The sequence below is a fragment of the Pristiophorus japonicus genome, chromosome 2 (genome assembly GCF_044704955.1).
Source record: "Pristiophorus japonicus isolate sPriJap1 chromosome 2, sPriJap1.hap1, whole genome shotgun sequence".
In the NCBI taxonomy this organism is placed as follows: domain Eukaryota; kingdom Metazoa; phylum Chordata; class Chondrichthyes; family Pristiophoridae; genus Pristiophorus; species Pristiophorus japonicus.
The window spans coordinates 205,076,339-205,096,621 of record NC_091978.1 but is presented as its reverse complement, the minus strand read 5'-3'; positions in this window follow the sequence as shown (position 1 = coordinate 205,096,621).

Here is a 20,283-nt window from a genome sequence, read left to right as displayed (position 1 = left end):
TTGGCTTCTCATCTATATACCGCCCAAATGACCGCTCACCCAAAAAGACGCTCAAGAAAAGCTGCACTCACCTGACCTTAATCCAGCTGTATGGACGCTATTTTGTAATTCAGAGGACTTTTCATAAAAGGCTGCTTCAAGTTCCTGGGAGCATTGAAGTAATTTGTGAGTGCTTTTAAGGTTGTTTTAAAATCTCGTGACAACCATCTAATCACATTGTGGTGAATTTTGAGTTTCTATTGCATTTTCAGAGGACAATTTAATAATTTTGAAGACATAATAGGACATTTATAGTAATGGGGCCGGTAATTTCTCAGCCAGTATTGATGACTACTCACATGCTGCAATGATGGGAGATTCACTGAAGAGCATTATGTGCCCAATCAAGGAGGTGGCAGACTTCTGAGGAGGAGGAGACCTTACACCCCATACACTTACAGGGATAAGCGATCATACTTGGACTTGTCCAATAACACATGCCTTAGGATGTTGTGCTTCCGAAAGAAGGTCATCAGTGAGATATGCCAACTAATTAAGCGAGATCTGCAGCCTACCAGCACCATCAGGCCTGCACTGCCCATTGAGATCAAGGTTACTGCAGCACTTTTTGTTATATATGGAGACTATAGATATACTCTCTGTGTCGTCACTGTATAATTGCATAAGATGGAGACTTGTTTACCTGATGTACTATCAATAAGATTTACACTGTGTATGCACTTGCTGGCACCACTAGAGGGTGCAACTTGTGGAGACCGGGGTTTCCTGTCCTGCCTTGGGGCAGTGGCTGTATAAAAGGGGAGCCACCATGTGGCTCCCTCACTCTGGAGTTACAAGTAAAGGACCAAGGTCACTACAGTTTGAGTACAACACATTGCCTCGTGGAGTCATCCACAAGTACATTACAGACATAATAACTGGCGACGAGAACACGGACTTTCATGCGATTATGGCTATCTTTGGCACACATCGCAGAGGGTGGTGATTGGGATGCCTTCACGGAAAGGCTTGAGCGATATTTTGTGGGAAACAACCTGGCAGGGGAGATGGACACATTGGCGGAGAAGCGCAAGGCTATACTGCTGGCCAGTTGTGGGCCCGAGATCGACCGCCTCGTCAGAGACTTGCTGGCACCCACGAGGGCCAAGGATAAGACATACGATGAGCTGACTGAACTAATTCAAGACCAACTAAAACCAAAAGACAGTATCCTCAAGGCCAGGCACAGATTCTACACTCACCGCAGACCTGAGGGCTAGGAGATTGCAAAATATGCTGCCGACCTCAGGAGACTTGCGGCACCGTGTGATTTCAGCACGCACCTCAACGAAGCATTGCGAGACATCTTCGATGTTGGAATTGGCCACGAGGGCCTCCTTCACAAGCTATTATCTACCAACACCACAATCAACCTGCAGAAAGCCATCAGCATCAATCAGGCGTTCATGACCTCAACCTGCAGCACCAAGCAAATTATTCATCCTGTGGACTCAAACCCAACAAGTACTGTACACAGAATGGTGCCTTTCACAGGCAAGACTGTCGAACGTGGCTCTGTCCAGGGCAGAGAGCACAGACCTCAGGGATCCAGAACTCAGAGTCCGCCGAGGGGTGCTAATAGAGTAGCACCATACTGGCGTTGCGGAGGAAACCATAGGGCTCACCAGTGTCGGTTTGCTGAGTATGTATGAAAAGCCTGTAACACGAAGGGCCACCTCCAGCATATGTGTAAAAGAAATATGACTCACCGTCTCGCAGAGGAGTCAGTGGATGACTTTGAATCCAGTGGGGAGTATGATGATTTGGCCAGAGAGGCAGCTCAGCCCCAAGAAGATGTGTATGGAGTGTATACCTGCACCAAGATTGTCCTCCAGTGAAGATGGAAGTTGAGATAAACAGCATTCCAGTCTTCATGGAAGTGAACACGGGAGCAAGCCAATCAGTGATGAGCCAGGATGCCTTTGAGAGGCTATGGAATGAAAAACGACCCGAGCTGGTTCCAGTACAGGAAAAGTTGCGCACCTACACCAAGGAGTTGATCCCAGTCTTTGGTAGTGCAGATGTAACTGTAATCCATAATGGCGTGGTGCACAAGTTACCTCTGTGGATTGTTGCAGGTGATGGCCCAATGCTACTCAGAAGAAGGTGGATGGGGAAGATCCAGTGGAAATGTGAAGACCAGCAATCAATGTATCCCATGCTCAGAGGCAGAGCAAAACCTCACCTTCGCTTGGGCCAGGCACCAGAGAACATACCAGCGCAGCACCTGAGGCACAGACCGTCCATCATGATTGCGTGGCAATGATCTGACCGGAATGACCTAAAAGTACCTTCCCGGCTCCAGTGGCCGGATTGCTGGGGAGGAAGATCGAATTCACAGGCACTCTTCCAGCTTTTGTGGCAGAATCGCGGGAGAAAAGGATCAAGGCAGTCGACCTCGAGGACAGAGGCAAGATGGAATCAGTGCGAGGTGCAGCGTGGTAAGGCAGGGTTCTCTTAAAGGATACCTGCAACCAACTGAACTTAAAGACACATTGTATGCATGGCAATCAATGTAACGAATCGATTAAGAATGTAAAGAACAAACTGTTGTGAGATGTCGGGAATAGAGTGTTCCCAAAAGTAGCAATCCAGCGACCTCAGCAGGGTGAAGGCACTGATCCCGATACACTGCCCCAGGTTTATCCCATGCTGCAGGCACCCGATGGCACTATTCTCCATGGACCTGGAAACAAAAACTGCGCCAATTTCCGCAGTCGGCCGCCATTGCCCACCACCTGGGTGGAGATGGCATAGCCCCCAGACCCAGTCGCTACCTCGGCTATGTCCGTGAGCGAAAGGTCAGAACCAACGAGTTCCCCAAATGGGACTTGGAACAGCCAGGTTCCCAACACCGTTAGAGAGCAGGCAGAAGATTCTGCAGCCCTCAAAGGACGACAGGGAGGCCACACACATCTGTGGCTCTGCCCACCTCTAGGCAACAGCAAAGGCCCTGAGTCCTGGCAGGGGGCGCAGCACCGCCATCAGACGACTAGGACCCCGTCCGGTTGCTCTGGAACTTGCGTCCTCGCATACCTGTACTGCTACCTCAGTACTAACCGTGACTGAACTAATTATGCAATCTACCCAATCCTGGCGCACGCCCGTAAAATGTAATGAATGTAAGTCACTGAACCAAAGTGTCACGATACAAACTGCAAAAAAAAATGTTTTCTTATTCCTTTCTTTGTACTTGCACTGTGTCTGATCCTGTAAGTTTATGTAATGGGCCGGCTGCATGATCTCGCTGTGGGCGGGGGTTGGGGTGGGTGGTGGGGGGGCGGGAAATGGATGTATGTAGCCATGGACACACACACATGGATCACACCCAGAACCCTCTGGATCCTCCACTGCATCATCGAACCATCCAAACTGGTAACCACTACCTAACGTAGTGGCAAAACATCTTGGGGGTTAACAGGGAGAGGGCCAAGCCAAAGCACAGCCAAGGTGCAAGGGCTATTAGCACTTAAGTCTGGGGAGAGCTAAGCCATAGCACATAGTGCAAAGGTAATTGGCACAAAGGACTTGGGGGAGAATGATGTTATATATGCAGACTATAGATATACTCTCTGTGTAGTCACTGTATAGTTGCATAAGATGCAGACTTGTTTACCTGACGTACTATCAATAAGGTTTACACTGTATATACATGCTGGTGCCACTAGAGGGTGCAACTGGTGGAGACCGGGGTTTCCTGTCCTGCCCTGGTGGCAGGGCTGTCTAAAAGGGGAGCCACCATGCTGCTGCCTCACTCTGGAGTTATGAGTAAAGGATCAAGGTCACTACAGTTTGAGTACAACATATTGCCTTGTGGACTCATTCACAAGTACACCACAGACATAATACTTTCCTTCCATGCATCTCCTTTCAGGCCTCAGCTGGCGACATTTGCAGTATCTCTCAGCATGCCACATATTGCTGCATTCGACAGGTGACTGAAGCCCTTTATGCACGCAGGATGGACTTTATAAGCTTCCCTATGACCAGGGAGACACAAACTGAGAGGGCTTTGGTTTTCTTGAGAATAGCAAACTTCCTCAAGGTGCAGGGAGCAATAAACTGTACGCACCTCGCCCTGTGAGCACCTTTTCAGGATGCAGAGGTATTTCAGAACTGAAAGGGATTCCACTCCCTGAATGTGCAACTCGTTGTCGACTACAAGCAATAATAATGGCAGTAAATGCAAAGTTTCTCCTGAAGGTGGAGATGGCAGTTGAGGAGCAGCAAATAAATGCTGAGGTTTTTAGACTGAGGTAGTTAGGCTGAGGTTTTTCTCAGCTGTTAGGAGTTTTTTTCGTGGAGTCAGCCCTGTTCCTGTACGAGTTATCCACCCAGTGTTTCTTTCAAATAATATGAGCGCCATGGACTGCCATCATGGCTGCTTCCTATATAACAGTCTCTGGTTTGCATAATAATGTGGTTAGACAGTTTTTATAGGCAAGGCTCGCACTGTGGGGAAGTCTTTTGAAAGGCTGCCATAATAAGATTTTAATATGTTAATGGGGCAACACACGTGGGTAGCATGGCCTCAGTTTTGACCCCTAATGGAGCATTGTACAATCAGTCACCCCATGTATCTGGCGCTCGAGGTCAAGTGTCCAGATTTACATCCACCGCTGGCTGCATGCAATGGCATGGCGTGGCACAAAATGTATCCTTTTATTGAGTGAGGTGATTGAGAGCGCGAACTTCCATCTGCAGCAGCAATTGTGACAGCCCCCACAAGTTTTCATGTTTTCTCTTTCAGGTTTCGCGCCTGTGGCAGTGGGTACTCGGCCAAAACCACAGAGGAGAAATTAATCCCAGATTGGTTGTACACAATGGTCCTGAATTTCTGCAGGTGTTATCCCAATCCTCTGCCGTAAATTTGGTGGGAGATTGGTGGAATCTCCGTAGAAACAGCATAAATAGCTGAAAACAGATGTCTGATTAGGATAACCCTCTATTTAGAGCCAATATAATTCTGATAAATACGATGCTTTGGTTCCTTTACATTCCTTCATTCCAGAACAGCTTTCACTGATCTTATTAAATCCATGAATCAGGAAATTAAGCCGTGCACTATAATCACACAAGTACTTAATGTATTCTTACCAAATTCCCCTGTCTATTATTTAAACAAAGGTGTTAACCTGATTTTTTTATAAGAAAATTAATGCCTGTTTTAAAATAATGGATAAAGGAATTTGATACTAAATTGTTAATCATTCATACAATAATATTGCACAGTGTAATTTCAAAGCTCTGGTTTCCTCTCAGGTAACATTTTATTAATGAAGCATATCCTAGAGCACAATGTCACTAAAATAAATTTGATTCAGTAACTGGTGAATGAATATTTAACAGTTAATTTAAATAAATTTCTGCTGGGCTTTCATGCTACTACATCACAGGAGCACTGGAGAGGAACAGTAACAATTGCCATTAAGTGTTACCGCAACCATTCATCCCATCCCCTAAACTCCATCACACAATAAAATGTTGTTTGGAATAGCAATGTCAAAGGTAAAACATCGATACATTTTCCTCTTCTATTTATAAAATGAAAACATGGTGCCACCAATGTGCCAATGATATTGATGGACAAAAAATTCTGTGAGGTCTACTGACCTTTCCTCTTCCATGCCTCCTTCACCCAAATTCCTGATTCGCTCGACCAACATGTTAGGAGGATAAACTCATAAAATCTGCCCTAATTTGTGATGCTTCACATGCCGCATTAATGAGAATTTGCCTATCTCTGCCTTTTCTATAACAGTGGACTGCAGGAGTCCTACAGCAGTACTGACTGGAATTCAATGGTGTTATGTTGACAAATCATCAAATAATGTTAATCATGCTACTAATAATATTTAGTGGCAGCGCTCTAGTGATAAAACTAATCGTTATCCTGACCATTCAAACATTTTCACCATGCCTATCAATAACATTGTAGTTCAGGCACTCTGTTTGTTTGACAACCCATGTTACTGCCTGAAAAGTAAATCCACCGATCACAATTGCAACACGTTTTGACAGCTGTCAGGTCACTCAGTGGGTGGGTTATCTTATTGCTGTGCAATATCTTACTTCAGGGCAAAGGAAATGGTGATGTCAGCCATTTCTCCCTGCAGCAAGCTCTCTTCCGACTGACACTGGCAGGGAAGTGTTGTGTGGATCACCAGCCAGCTTTTCTTGGCAGTAGGAGACTATGTGCAGAGAAAAGACCATAAAAGGAAAAATCTGGACAATCCAGTGAAATACAAAAAAACAAAGATTAAATAGATTGCAAAAGATCTACTAACACTTCATTAACAATCTGAGATAGGGGACGATCCCTTTCTTATAAACATTGCACAAATTTGAATATATGATTGCATTATTTTCCTTGACACATCCAGCTTTGTGTAAGGTGTTTATAGAGCTGATGCATATGTTTCAATGGTATGGAATCTAATAAATCAATTAAGACAGAGCCAGTTGGCTTGTGATTGTGATTGGATCAACCACACGATGATGGTAGAAATATATTTCTGGAAAGAAAATTCTGAGTGTACAAAAACAAAATCCAGTGGATGCCAAGAGGGAAGAAGTTGCAGCCACCAGGGGGTCAAGTCAGGATCAAAGACAGCATTCCTGAAAAGGATCTGAATTTTCTTTTCAATGTGCTCCCCCCTATTAGCTATTAATGTCAACTGTTTAATTCCTTTCTGGTGTAGGAGTGCTGGTGCTCTGTTATAGCTCACCCATCTGCTGTGATCTTAAGTGGTGATTGTTGTGATATATTCTTTACGACATCACTAAGCACACTTCACACACAAGATGGCTATACAGGAACTTGTCATGCCACATGATCCTTTATTGTATTTACATCAGAAGTTGCATTTCAACAGTAGTCCACTAGGTGGAGCAGTAGTCCATTAGGGAAAGCTGCATGTTACACTTCTCCCTCCTTAATGAAGAAGTAATCATAGCAAAATAATCAGCATACATAACTTGCATGGTTATACATAACAAAAGATATGGACTTATTTTGCCATATTTATAAATCAAACTTAACCACTTGTTTTCTGTTTCGAAGAGGATAGTTTTGTTCTTGAACAGAACTTTCCAAATTTGGTGTTGAACTTAGACTCATTCTAGGTTGAGCCTGAGGAGTGTTTTTCTCCAAGGGCAACCCTTGATCTACATTTGAACGCTCTACAACTTCAGACTGTTTGTCTGCCTGACTCGGACTAAGATTAAATTCTGACTTTCTCTTGGACTTGTTTCTAGTACATCTGATGTAGGATTTGCTACTGATACTCTACTTGCAACAAGACTATCTGACTCATCAGAAATAATTGAATCATTCCAACTTTCAACACCTTCCACATCTATAGGTAAAATATGATCAATGTGAACAAACCTAAACTTTCCATGATCAAACATCTTGACCAAATATGTAAGAGAATCACATATCTTCACTATTCTTCCTGTTAACCACTTTAACCATTTATGGTGATGGTTCATCACTCTAATCTTCTAATTCAATTTCACACTTCTCTCTCTTACTCTACCTCTATCATGATTCTCTTTTTGTCTTCATTGTTTCTCTTCTACTGACTGTACCAGGTTTGGCTTTAACAACAAGAACCTGGTTCATGGCTGTCATTTAAGAAACAACTCTGCTGGTGTTCTATCAGTAGTTGTATGAGGAGTATTATAATAAATAATTAGAAAATTTGCTAACTTGTGATCAACTGCCATTTCTTTGGATTGGGATCCATCATTTGCTTTAAGAGAGCATGTTTTACAATTTGTACTTTGTGCTCTGCTGCAACATTTGAAGCAGGGTGTTATGGTAGAACCTTAGTATGTTTCACACCATTTCTGCTCATGAACTGTGTAAATTCTTCTGAACAAAATTGCGGCCCATTATCAGTCACAATTTCTTCTGGGAGGCCATATGAAGAAAACAATCTTTGCAAATTATCTAGTGTTTTAATTGTTGTTATTTTCTGCATCGGAAACACCTCACACTGTCAATCGCAATGAACAATTGTTGTCCTTTTGCTCATCAAAATCTACATGTAACCTTTGCCACACCCTGGGAGGCCATTTCTATGGCTGTAATGGTACCGATGGTGGATTTTTGCACACCAATTGACATGTTGTACACTGACTAATTATGTACTCTATATCTTTATCTAGACCGCTCCACCTTAAGTAACTGCAGGAAAAACTTTAGGTCAAGCACATTCCAGGTTGGTCATGAAGATCTCCTAATAATTTGGACCTGAACTTACTTGGAATAACTACTCTTGTACCCCACAAGTTACAATATTTATCCAGTGAAAATTCATTCCTATGAACGAAGTATGGATGAATATCTTTCTCTGATACCTGGTTTAGCCAGCCATTTTCAATGTAATCATACACCTTTGACATAACTGGGTCACGTTTGGTAGCTCTACCAATCTCTTCAGCCGTGACTGGCATTTCATCAATGTATGAAAAATAGAACACTTCTTCCCTATTGGGTGTAACTTGTGATGGGGATGGCAAACTGGACATAACATCAGCATTACTGTGATCAGCTGATCGTCTGTACTCAATGTCTTACATATATGCTGACAAAATCAAAGCCCATATCTGCATTCGGGCTGCAGCTAATGTCAGAATTGGGGACTTTGGATGGAGGATTGTTGTCAGGGGCTTATGGTCAGTATCAATGGTAAACTTATGACCATACAAGTATTTGTGGAACTTCTTGACCCCAAAAATCAATGCCAAAGCTTGTCTTTCGATCTGCGCATAAATACGTTCACTGGCACTGAGAGTGCTCGAAGCAAAAGCAATTGCTCTCTCCTCCCCACGAACTAGCACATGAGAGGTCACTGCCCCAAATCCATACAGAGAGGCGTCATATGCTAGCTTGATCTCCTTAGATGCATCATAGTGAACTAACATGGTACTCTCTATCAACTTTTACACTCCTTGAATGCTGTGCCGCCTTCTTCTGACCACTTCCAATGGCCCTGTTTTTCAACAGTTCTTTCAGTGGATGTAGCACTATAGCCAAATTTGGTAGGAACTTCCCATAATAGTTCAAAAGACCCAAAAATAATCAAAGTTCAGTGACATTCTTGGGAGTGGGTGCATTTCAGATTGCATCCAGCTTTTCCTTGGTTGGATGTAAACCATCTTTGTCTACTCTGTGCCTGAAGTACTCCACTGAGTTTGGGATTAAATCACAATCGGGAGCAGTCACTTGTACTCTGTGCAATTTAAGCACTTCACTCAATACGTTATTATGGGGTTTTCCTGTTTGGTGCTGAAATCAGTATATCTAAATTACATACTACTCCTTCAGTGTCTTGCAAATTCTGGGTCATTACCCCTTGAAGTATGCGGTGGAATACATTCCAAATAGTAGCCTATTAAATTGATACAGGCCTCGATGAGTAATAACATCTATACTACACACACTGTCACATGATCCTTTATTGTATTTACATCAACAGTTGCATTACCACTATAGTCCACTAGGGGGAGCAATAGTCGCCTAGGGGGAGCTCTATATTACATTTGTCAGTAGGCTGTTGAACAGCAAAGCACATCACAGACAACCCAGATCCGTTGCTTATCTGACGTAGAATAGAATCATAGAAATTTATGGTACAGAAGGAGACCATTTGTCCCATCATATCTGTGCTGCTGAAAAAGTGCTATTCAGCCTAATCCCACTTTCCAGCTCTTGGTCCATAGCCCTGTAGGTTACGGCACTTCCAGTGCATATTCAAATACTTTTTAAATACGAAGAGGATTTCTGTCTCTACCACTCTTTCAGCCATTGAGTTTCAGACTCCCACCATCCTCCTCAATTCCCCTCTAATTTTCCTACCAATTACTTTATATCTATGACCCCTGGTTGTTGACCCCTCTGCTAAGGAAAATAGGTCCTTCCTACTACTCTATTGAGATCATCATAATTTTAAACACCTCAATAAAGTCCCCCCTCAGCCTCCTCTGTTCCAAAGAAAAAAACTCCAGTTTATCCAATCTTTCATCATAGCTAACATTCTCCAGTCCAGGCAACATCCTCGTAAATCTCCTCTGTACCCTCTTTAGTGCAATCACATCTTTCCTGTAATGTGGTGACCAAAACTGCATGCAGTACTCTAGCTGTGGCTTAACTAGTGTTTTATAGCTCAAGCATAACCTCCCTGCTCTTATATTCTTTTTCACGGCTAATAAAGGCAAGTATCCTGTATACCTTCTTAACCACCTTATCTGCCTGATCTGCTACCTTCAGGGAACTGTGGACTTGCACTCCAAGGTCCTTCTGTTCCTCTACTATTCTCAGTAACCTACCATTTATTGTGCATTCCCTTGCTTTATTAGCCCTCCACAAATGCATTACCTCACACTTCTCCAGATTGAATTCCATTTGCTACTTTTCTGTCCACCTGACCAGTCCATTGATATCTTCCTGCAGGCTACAACTTTCTTCCTCACTATTAACCACACGGGCAATTTTTGCATCAACTGCAAACTTCTTAATCATACCCCCTATTGAAGTCTAAATCATTGATATGCACCACAAAAAGCAAGGAACCTAGTACTCAGCCCTATGAAACCCCATTGGAAACAGCCATCCAGTCACATAAACATCTGCAAATGCACATCGACAGTGGTAACTGAACATCAGTCAGAAGCAGGAGCCCTGGTTAAATTTGTCCTCCCCAACCCAATTGTTCAACATTGTGCGCTGATTCAACCCGGGCCATTCCTGGTTTGTATGGCTGAGCTACTCACTGCTTGAACCATGCAGAGCTATTGCAGAGGGCTCTTCAATTTTCTTAATTTCCTTTTATCATGAACACGGGAATAGCTGAATATGATTTATATTACTAGCACATAAAAATATACAAAATATTAGAGGAATGGATTACCTGGCCTATCGAGCCTGTCCCATCCTAGCATCCTGTGACTTCTACATGCCATCATCTCATTTTCCAGAAACCATTTTGCGATTCCCTAAAATCCCATTCTCTTTTAAGGTGGTCAAATAGTGCATCTCTAATGATCCCTTCTAGTAATTTGCCTATAACTGAAATCAAACTAATGGGGTCTATAGTTTGCCAGTTTTAACTTGTTGCCCTTTTTACAATTCATGTCCATGTAAAGTGTGAAAATAACAGTGAAGATCATTTACAAACTCTGTATAGTGAGTTTCCAGCTGGGCTATTGCAGTATAATGCAGCATGTGTAGACCCTGTCCAAAACCATGTGATGTCATCCATCAACAACATTTTGCATGAAACAATACAAAATGTAATTCTGAAGTAAATAATTTGTGAGATGATCTAAGAATACATTAATTTTCAGAAACAATAGTTGTGTCAAACAATGGAACGAGCTGAGCAATTGAGTTATGCCTTTTGTAGTTGACCTCACTTTAACCCAGGCATTAAAGTGTGTGCAATGGATAAGCATTGGATGACATAAGAACATAAGAAATAGGAGCAGGAGTAGGCCATACAGCCCCTCGAGCCTGCTCCACCATTCAATAAGATCATGGCTGATCCGATCATGGACTGAGGTCCACTTCCCAGCCCACTCCCCATAATCCCTTATTCCCTTGTTGTTTAAGAAACTGTCTATTTCTATCTTAAATTTATTCAATGTCCCAGCTTCCACAGCTCTCTGAGGCAGTGAATCCCACAGATTTACAACCCTCTGAGAGAAGAAATTTCTCCTCATTTCAGTTTTAAATGGGCAACCCCAGATTCTAAGATTATACCCTCTAATTCTAGTCTCCCCCATCAGTGGAAACATCCTCGCTGTATCCACCTTGTCAAGCCCCCTCATAATCTTATATGTTTCGATAAGATCACCTCGCAATCTTCTGAATTCCATTGAGTAGAGGCCCAACCTACTCAACCTTTCCTCATAAGTCAACCCCCTCATCCTCGAAATCAACCTAGTGAAGCTTCTCTGAACTGCCTCCAAAGCAAGTATATCCTTTTGTAAATATGGAAACCAAAACTATACGCAGTATTCCAGGTGTGGCTTCACCAATACCCTGTATAACTGTAGTAAGACTACCCTGCTTTTATACTCCAGCCCCTTTGCAATAAAGGCCAAGATTCCATTGGCCTTCCTGATCACTTGCTGTACCTGCATACTATCTTTTTGTGTATCATGCACAAGTACCCCCAGGTCTCGCTGTACTGCAGCACTTTGAAATCTTTCTCCATTTAAATAATAACTTGCTCTTTGATTTTTTTTTTTGCCAAAGTGCATGACCTCACACTTTCCAACATTATATTCCGTCTGCCAAATTTTTGCCCACTCACTTAGCCTGTCTATGTAATTTTGCAGATTTTTTGTGTCCTCCTCACACATTGCTTTTCCTCCCATCTTTGTATCGTCTGCGAACTTGGCTACTTTATACTCGGTCCCTTCTTCCAAGTCGTTAATATAGATTGTAAATAGTTGGGGTCCCAGTATTGATCCCTGCGTGACCCCACTAATTACTGGTTGCCAACCAGAGAATTAACCATTTATCCCGACTCTCTGTTTTCTGTTAGTTAGCCAATCCTCTATCCATGCTAATATATTACTCCCAACTCCATGAACTTTTATCTTGTGCAGTAACCTTTTATGTGGCACAGTGTCAAATGTCTTCTGAAGTCCAAATACACCACATCCACTGGTTCCCCTTTATCCAACCTGTTCATTACATCCTCAAAGAATTCCAGCAAATTTGTCAAACATGACATCCCCTTCTGACAGAAGGATACTGAACATCCAAAGCACAACTGTCTCTCAGAACAGAAAGGCTATCCTTTATGCCAGCATTATAATAACAAGGTAAACAAGTTAAACAATAGTCTGAGAAGGTTATATTGCGTTTAAGTTGCAGGTTTACAGAATGCAGATGGGAAAGTTGCACCACATTCATGAAAAGGTGCTGAGTTATTTACCATTATATCGAATTGCATCACCGTGCCACTTATGCATGACATCAGTATGATGAAAATGGCTCTCACTGGTAAAGCTCCTCTCCTTCCTCAAACCAAAAAGGGATTTGACAGACAATTGTCTTGTAGGCAGCAGTACAGTGGATTCCCGATGGTTGAGCTTGGTGACAGGAGTAAGCAGTCAAACCACATAGATTATGTTTCTATGTTTCTATGACTCAATATGAAGCACAGGCAGTGGCTCACTATGAGGAGCACAACACATGTAAACTCAGACTTAATGTGGAACATTATTACCAATTGATATTCAGTAGTCATTGGTTGGATTATGTCCATGCTTTCCCTTTATGGCACAGTGTTAAGCTCAGGCATAAGATGAGATTGTAGGACCAGCCCTCAATAACATGCATCTCTTACACAGGAACATTAGCAATGGCTGCACAAAAGCTGTTTTGGAGATTATTCCTCCTTTCTGGCTGTGGGAGGAAGCTGGCACCGGATGGCAGCACTTGCTACTTATTTGGGGTAATTTATAATTTTAAATATAAATACATTTTTTAAGATATATCAGTAAAGGGACATTACCACTGTCACCTAACTTTATTCCCAAACTGTGTGTGTGAAGGATCTGCTCTATCCTTTCCTCCTTTTGCACCTGATCTTTCTGTTTGTTTCTTGGACTGTTTGCCACATTAACTCCATGGTTACATTTAGCAATCTCTGAGAAAATATTTCCAACCATTTCACTCTAGTTCCCTGTGGGCCATAAGTCCATACCACAAATATTCGCTCAGTTTAACAGACTGAGCTCTGAGATCCATGGGCTGCAAGTGAGGAGAATGGAAAGACCATCTGCTGGAAGCAGTAAGTTTCAATCCAAAGTTGATTCTAAATTGTTATGGAATAAAGGGCATCTGGCATTCCTGCTGAGTAACCTAAATTAGGGAAAAGAAATTCTCAGAAATGTTCTGCCAATTATCCCGTAAGTACTGAAAATGTTTAAAAAATATGGTTTCACCCATTAACTTACAGGCATTGGGCCTAGAGCACTTCCTTCACCAAGTATCCATGTCCCGAGCAAGAAAGTAAATTCCAGCCTGAAATCTTCACAACAAAGCATTTCAGTGCCAGATTCTGTAGTACATCCGCAATATATTACATAATTCTTTCTGTTTGCAGTGTTAGTGTTGGTTTAATTCAGTAATGATAGCAGCTTGTATCTCCATGTATGCCTGTGAAAATGCTGTATAACTTTGTTCACACATTTTCCCAGTTTAACATTGGCAAGACCGAAGCCATCCTGAGTGGCTCCTGCCAAAAACTGCACACCCGAGGCCTCAATTCCATTACCATGTCCAGCTGCTCATGTCAAACTTGTCGGTGCACCAACGAAGTGTGTTGTTTGAGCTTCAAACCTCAATTTCTATTCATCACAAAACTGCCTAATTCCACTTTCATAAGTCCTTCCTACTTTGCCTACCTCACACCAACTGAAACTCACATCCAACGCTTTGTCAACTTCAGACTCAATTTTTCCAGTGCTCCACACTGGCTTCCTGATCTCCATCCAACAAAACTCCAATGTATCAAAAACTGCACACCTGCATCCTGTAACCCCTCTCACTTATTATCCCAGTTCTCGTCAAATTCCACTGGCTTCTCTTCCCTCACTACATTGATCTAAGAATCCATTTTTATATCCTTCCATGGTCTCCATATACACTGCCTCTGTAACTCCCTTCAGCCTATATTTTGCACCCTCTGCTCTTTTAAATTATGCCTACTGTATTGCCCTTGTTGTATTACACCACTCCCAGTGACAGAGCCTTCAGCCCTCATACCCACTTTCTCTATTATCTCCCTAACAACCATATTAAATCTTTCCCAAAACTAAATTTCTATCTTCAAAAACCTTCTCAAAACCTACCTCTTTATATTCACATTCAGTTATCTCCTCTAACTGTCCTCCTAGCCCCTGATTAGTATCTGTTCTCTTCCCCTTTTTGATGCACGTTCGGGTATTGTGCAATGTTAAAGTCACTAATGGAACATTGGAAATGGTTTCTTCTCCTCGGGTACTGTCTCACTTCCTTTCAAAACTGCTGTCATCACCTTCCTCCTCAAAAAGAACATGTTCAATTTGTTCCACTCCTATCCATGTAATCATAGCCATAGCATTGCCATAATTGGATTCTCTTCTGGCCCCACGCCATTAACTCCGGAGTTCCCAAAGGATTTATGCTTGGCCCCTTCCTCTTCCTCATTAACATGTGTGCAATAAAGGTACCGCAGGAATGTGTGCAATAAAGGTACAGCAGCTATCATGGGCGACTTTAATTTACATATAGATTGGGCTAACCAAATTGGTAGCAATGCGGTGGAGGAGGATTTCCTGGAGTGTATTAGGGATGCTTTTCTTGACCAATATGTCGAGGAACCAACTAGAGGGCTGGCCATCCTAGACTGAGTGATGTATAATGAGAAGGGACGAATCAGCAATCTTGTTGTGCGAGGCCCCTTGGGGAAGAGTGACCATAATATGGTAGAATTCTTTATTAAGATGGAGAGTGACACAGTTAAATCAGAAACTAGGGTTCTGAACTTAAGGAAAGGTAACTTCGACGGCATGAGGCGTGAATTGGCTCGAATAGACTGGCGAGTGATACTTAAAGGGTTGATGGTGGATAAGCAATGGCAAACATTTAAAGATCATATGGATGAACTTCAACAATTGTACACCCCTGTCTGGAGTGAAAATAAAACAGGGAAGGTGGCTCAACCGTGGCTAACAAAGGAAATTAAGGATAGTGTTCGATCCAAGGAAGAGGCATATAAATTGGCCAGAAAAAGCAGCAAACCAGAGGACTGGGAGAAATTTAGAATTGAGCAGAGGAGGACAAAGGGTTGAATTAAGAGGGGGAAAATAGAGTACGAGAGGAAGCTTGCTGGGAACATAAAAACTGACAGCAAAAACTTCTATAGATATGTGAAGAGAAAAAGAGTAGTGAAGACAAATGTAGGTCCCTTGCACTCAGACTCAGGTGAATTTATAATGGGGAACAAAGAAATGGCAGACCAATTGAACAAATACTTTGGTTCTGTCTTCACTAAGGAAGACACAAATAACCTTCCGGATGTACTAGGGAACCGTGGGTCTAGTGAGAAGGAGGAATTGAAGGATATCCTAATTAGGCAGGAAATTGTGTTGGGGAAATTGATGGGATTGAAGGCCGATAAATCCCCAGGGCCTGATAGTCTGCATCCCAGAGTACTTAAGGAAGTGGCCCTAGAAATAATGGATGCATTGGTGATCATTTTCCAACAGTCTATCGACTCTGGATCAGTTCCTATGGATTGAAGGGTAGCTTATGTAAAACCACTTTTTAAAAAAGGAGAGAGAGAGTAAACGGGTAATTATAGACCGGTTGGCCTGACATCGGTAGTGGGGAAAATGTTGGAATCAATTATTAAGGATGAAATAGCAGCGCATTTGGAAAGCAGTGACAGGATTAGTCCAAGTCAGCATGGATTTATGAAAGGGAAATCATGCTTGACAAATCTTCTGGAATTTTTTGAGGATGTAACTGGTAGAGTGGACAAGGGAGAACCAGTAGATGTGGTGTATTTGGACTTTCAAAAGGCCTTTGACAAGGTCCCACATGAGAGATTAGTGTGCAAAATCAAAGCACATGTATAGGGGGTAATGTACTGGCGTGGATAGCGAATTAATTGGCAGACAGGAAGCAGAGTCAGGATAAACGGGTCCTTTTCAGATTGGGAGGCAGTGACTAGTGGAGTGCCGCAGGGCTCAGTGCTGGGACCCCAGCTCTTTACAATATACATCAATGATTTGGATGAAGGAATTGACTATAATATCTCCAAGTTTCCAGATGACACTAAACTGGGTGGTGATGTGAGCTGTGAGGAGGATGCTAAGAGGCTGCAGGGTGACTTGGACAGGTTAGGTGAGTGGGCAAATGCATGGCAGATGCAGTATAATGTGGATAAATTTGAGGTTATCCACTTTGGGGGCAAACACACGAAGGCAGAATATTATCTGAATAGTGGAAGATTAGGAAAAGGGGACGTGCAACGAGACCTGGGTGTCATGGTTCATCAGTCATTGAAAGTTGGCATGCAGGTACAGCAGGCAGTGAAGAAGGCAAATGGTATGTTGGCCTTCATAGCTAGGGGATTTGAGTGTAGGAGCAGGGAGGTCGTACTACAATTGTACAGGGCCTTGGTGAGACCTCACCTGGAATATTGTGTTCAATTTTGGTCTCCTAATCTGAGGAAGGACATTCTTGCTATTGAGGGAGTGCAGCGAAGGTTCACCAGACTAATTCCAGGGATGGCTGGACTGACATATGAGGAGAGACTGGATCAACTGGGCCTTTATACACTGGAGTTTAGAAGGATGAGAGGGGATCTCATAGAAACGTATAAGATTCTGACGGGACGGGACAGGTTAGATGCGGGAAGAATGTTCCCGATGTTGGGGAAGTCCAGAACCAGGGAACGCAGTCTTAGGATAAGGGGTAGGCCATTTAGGACTGATATGAGCAGAAACTTCTTCACTTAGAGAGTTGTTAACCTGTGGAATTCCCTGCCGCAGAGAGTTGTTGATGCCAGTTCATTGGATTATATTGAAGAGGGAGTTAGATATGGCCCTTACGGCTGAAGGGATCAAGGAGTATGGAGAGAAAGCAGGAAAGGGGTACTGAGGTGAAGGATCAGCCATAATCTTATTGAATGGTGGTGCAGGCTCAAAGGGCTGTTCATCCAAGACTGGATATCATATACACAGACTACTCCTGCACCTATTTTCTATGTTTCTATGTTTCTATGCTGTCTCTTAGCGACATCATTTGCAGACATGGAGTCAGCTTTCACAGGTACACTGATGACATGCAGCTCTACTTTTTCACCTCCTCTCTGGAACCCTCTTCGTGTCCTTAGTCTGTGTATATGATATCCAGTCTTGGATGAACAGCAATTTCCTCCAGTTAAACATTGGGAAGACGGAAGCCATCGTCTTCTGCCCCCGTCACAAACTCCCGACCTTTGCCACAATTCCCATCCCCCTCCACTGCCATTGTCTTAGGCTGGACAAGTTTTTTTGTAAACTCAGCAACCTATTCGACCCTAATCCAAACTTCTGACTCCATACCTTCTCAACGTAGTAAAACATCCAAAGGCACTTTACAGGAGCATTATCAGGCAACATTTGACATGGAGCTGTAATATATATAGCTCCATCTGGTAGTCTACTGTGGCACTGCAGCCAGTGCGGTTTACAGTTCAGGTCACCTGACAAGAGTTTCCTGATGTTAGCAGCCATCTTACACACAGCTTGTGTGTGTTTGTGAGTTGTACTGAAGATATATCAAATGGCAACAAGAATGGGAGAGTCGTAAAACAAAGCTGCAATTTTTGTTGCTGGATAATTCAGCCAACCGACAGAGAGACTTTGAGAGCTTCTCTGTTTTGATTAACAGCTACAAAACCAAGTTAAATTACAAGCACACTTGTCTGAACTGCCAGAGTCCAGATGGCCGTGCCTATGGGAATAATAGGGCATATGGGGGAGTTTCAACATGACCATGAAAGTTTCGGAGCGTATGTGGAATGGCTAGACATGTTTTTCACCGCAAATAATATCGTTGAAGTCCCCAATGATGAAAACCATAACCGGGTGGTGTTGGAAAGACAACGGACTATTTTCTTAACTGATGCAGGGCCCGAGGTGTATGAAACCCAAAAAAATTTGCTTGTGCCTGTCAAGCCAAAGGACACAACTCTTAAGCAGATTCCAGCACTACAGTCCTGAGCCCCTGGAAATTGCTGAAAGTTATCGTTTCGGAATACGAGATCATTTAACCGAAGAAAATATCAGTGAATACATTGTGGCATTAAAAAAGCTATCTATTCACTGTAATTTCAGAAACTTTCTGGATCGAGCATTGCATGACCACTTTGTTTGTGGGATGAAAAATGATGCAATCAGAAGAAAGTTATTGACAACTCCGAGCTTGATTTTTGATTTAGCTTGTCAGACAGCTATGTCAATAGACATGGCCGACCAATATTCCCGAGAATTTCATGTTATTTCCAGTCGTTAGACAACCGAGGTGAATCGCCTGCGGGTTAAAAGTAAAAGGCAGTTGGGGCCCAAGGTCTCAGAAACTGGCAATGGTAACAGAGCATTGAAGTCCTGCTATCGATGCCTGGAACAATACATTGCTCAAAGTTGTCCATATGTGAAGGCAGAGTGTTTCATCTGCAGGAAAACTGGGCATCTTGCGAAAGCATGCCGACTGAAGGGTAAACCAACTTTCAAAGCTATAAATCGAAATTCCCAGAGACTACATAGCATGGAAGAAAACAACAGGACAAGGAGGTTTTAGAGCTACACATCATCAGGAGCACGAGTTTAATTAACAGTGATTTGAAAAGTATCATCATCCACATAGATTTTGCAGGAACTAAGATACCCATGGAAATCAACACTGGTGCATCTGTGAGTGTAGTATCGGAGTCGCTATACCTCGACAAATTGCGTGATTTTTCATTGGAGAAATCGAAGATAGAGCTGCGAGGCTACTGGGGAGAGAACATTCCTGTGGTAGGTCATATCACCATACTGGTGAAATACAAGGATCAATTTCAGAACTTGCCTCTAATAGTAGTGAAAGGAGATAAGCCTACCTGACTAGGAAGAAATTGGTTGGGATCACTGAAGCTGAACTGGAATGAGATTTTTCATACTGAAATGAGATTTGCATCAAAGCTAGATATCATCAAGAATTATCCGAAGGTGTCCTGCGAAACAGACAGTCCGATCCAAGGCTTCAAGGATAGTGTCAGGGTACAGAAGGAAGCTAGATTGGTTTACTGCAAGCCATGTCCCGTACCATATGCACTCAAGGAGAAAGTTGAGCAAGAACTCAAAAGACTAGAGACTGAGAACATTATTTCTAAGATAGATCTATGTAATTGGGCTACACCCATTGTTGTTGTACTTAAGTCTGATGGTAAGGTAAGATTGTATGGTGATTCATCATCATCATAGGCAGTCCCTCAGAATCGACGAAGACTTGCTTTCACTCTCAGAGTGAGTTCTCTGGTGGCTGAACAGTCCAATGCGAGAGCCACAGACCGTGTCACAGGTGGGACAGACATTCATCGAGGGAAGGGCTGGGTGACTCTGGTTTGCTGCGCGCTCCTTCCGCTGTCTGCGCTTGACCTCTTCACGCTCTTTGCATTGAGACTCGAAGAACTCAACACCCTC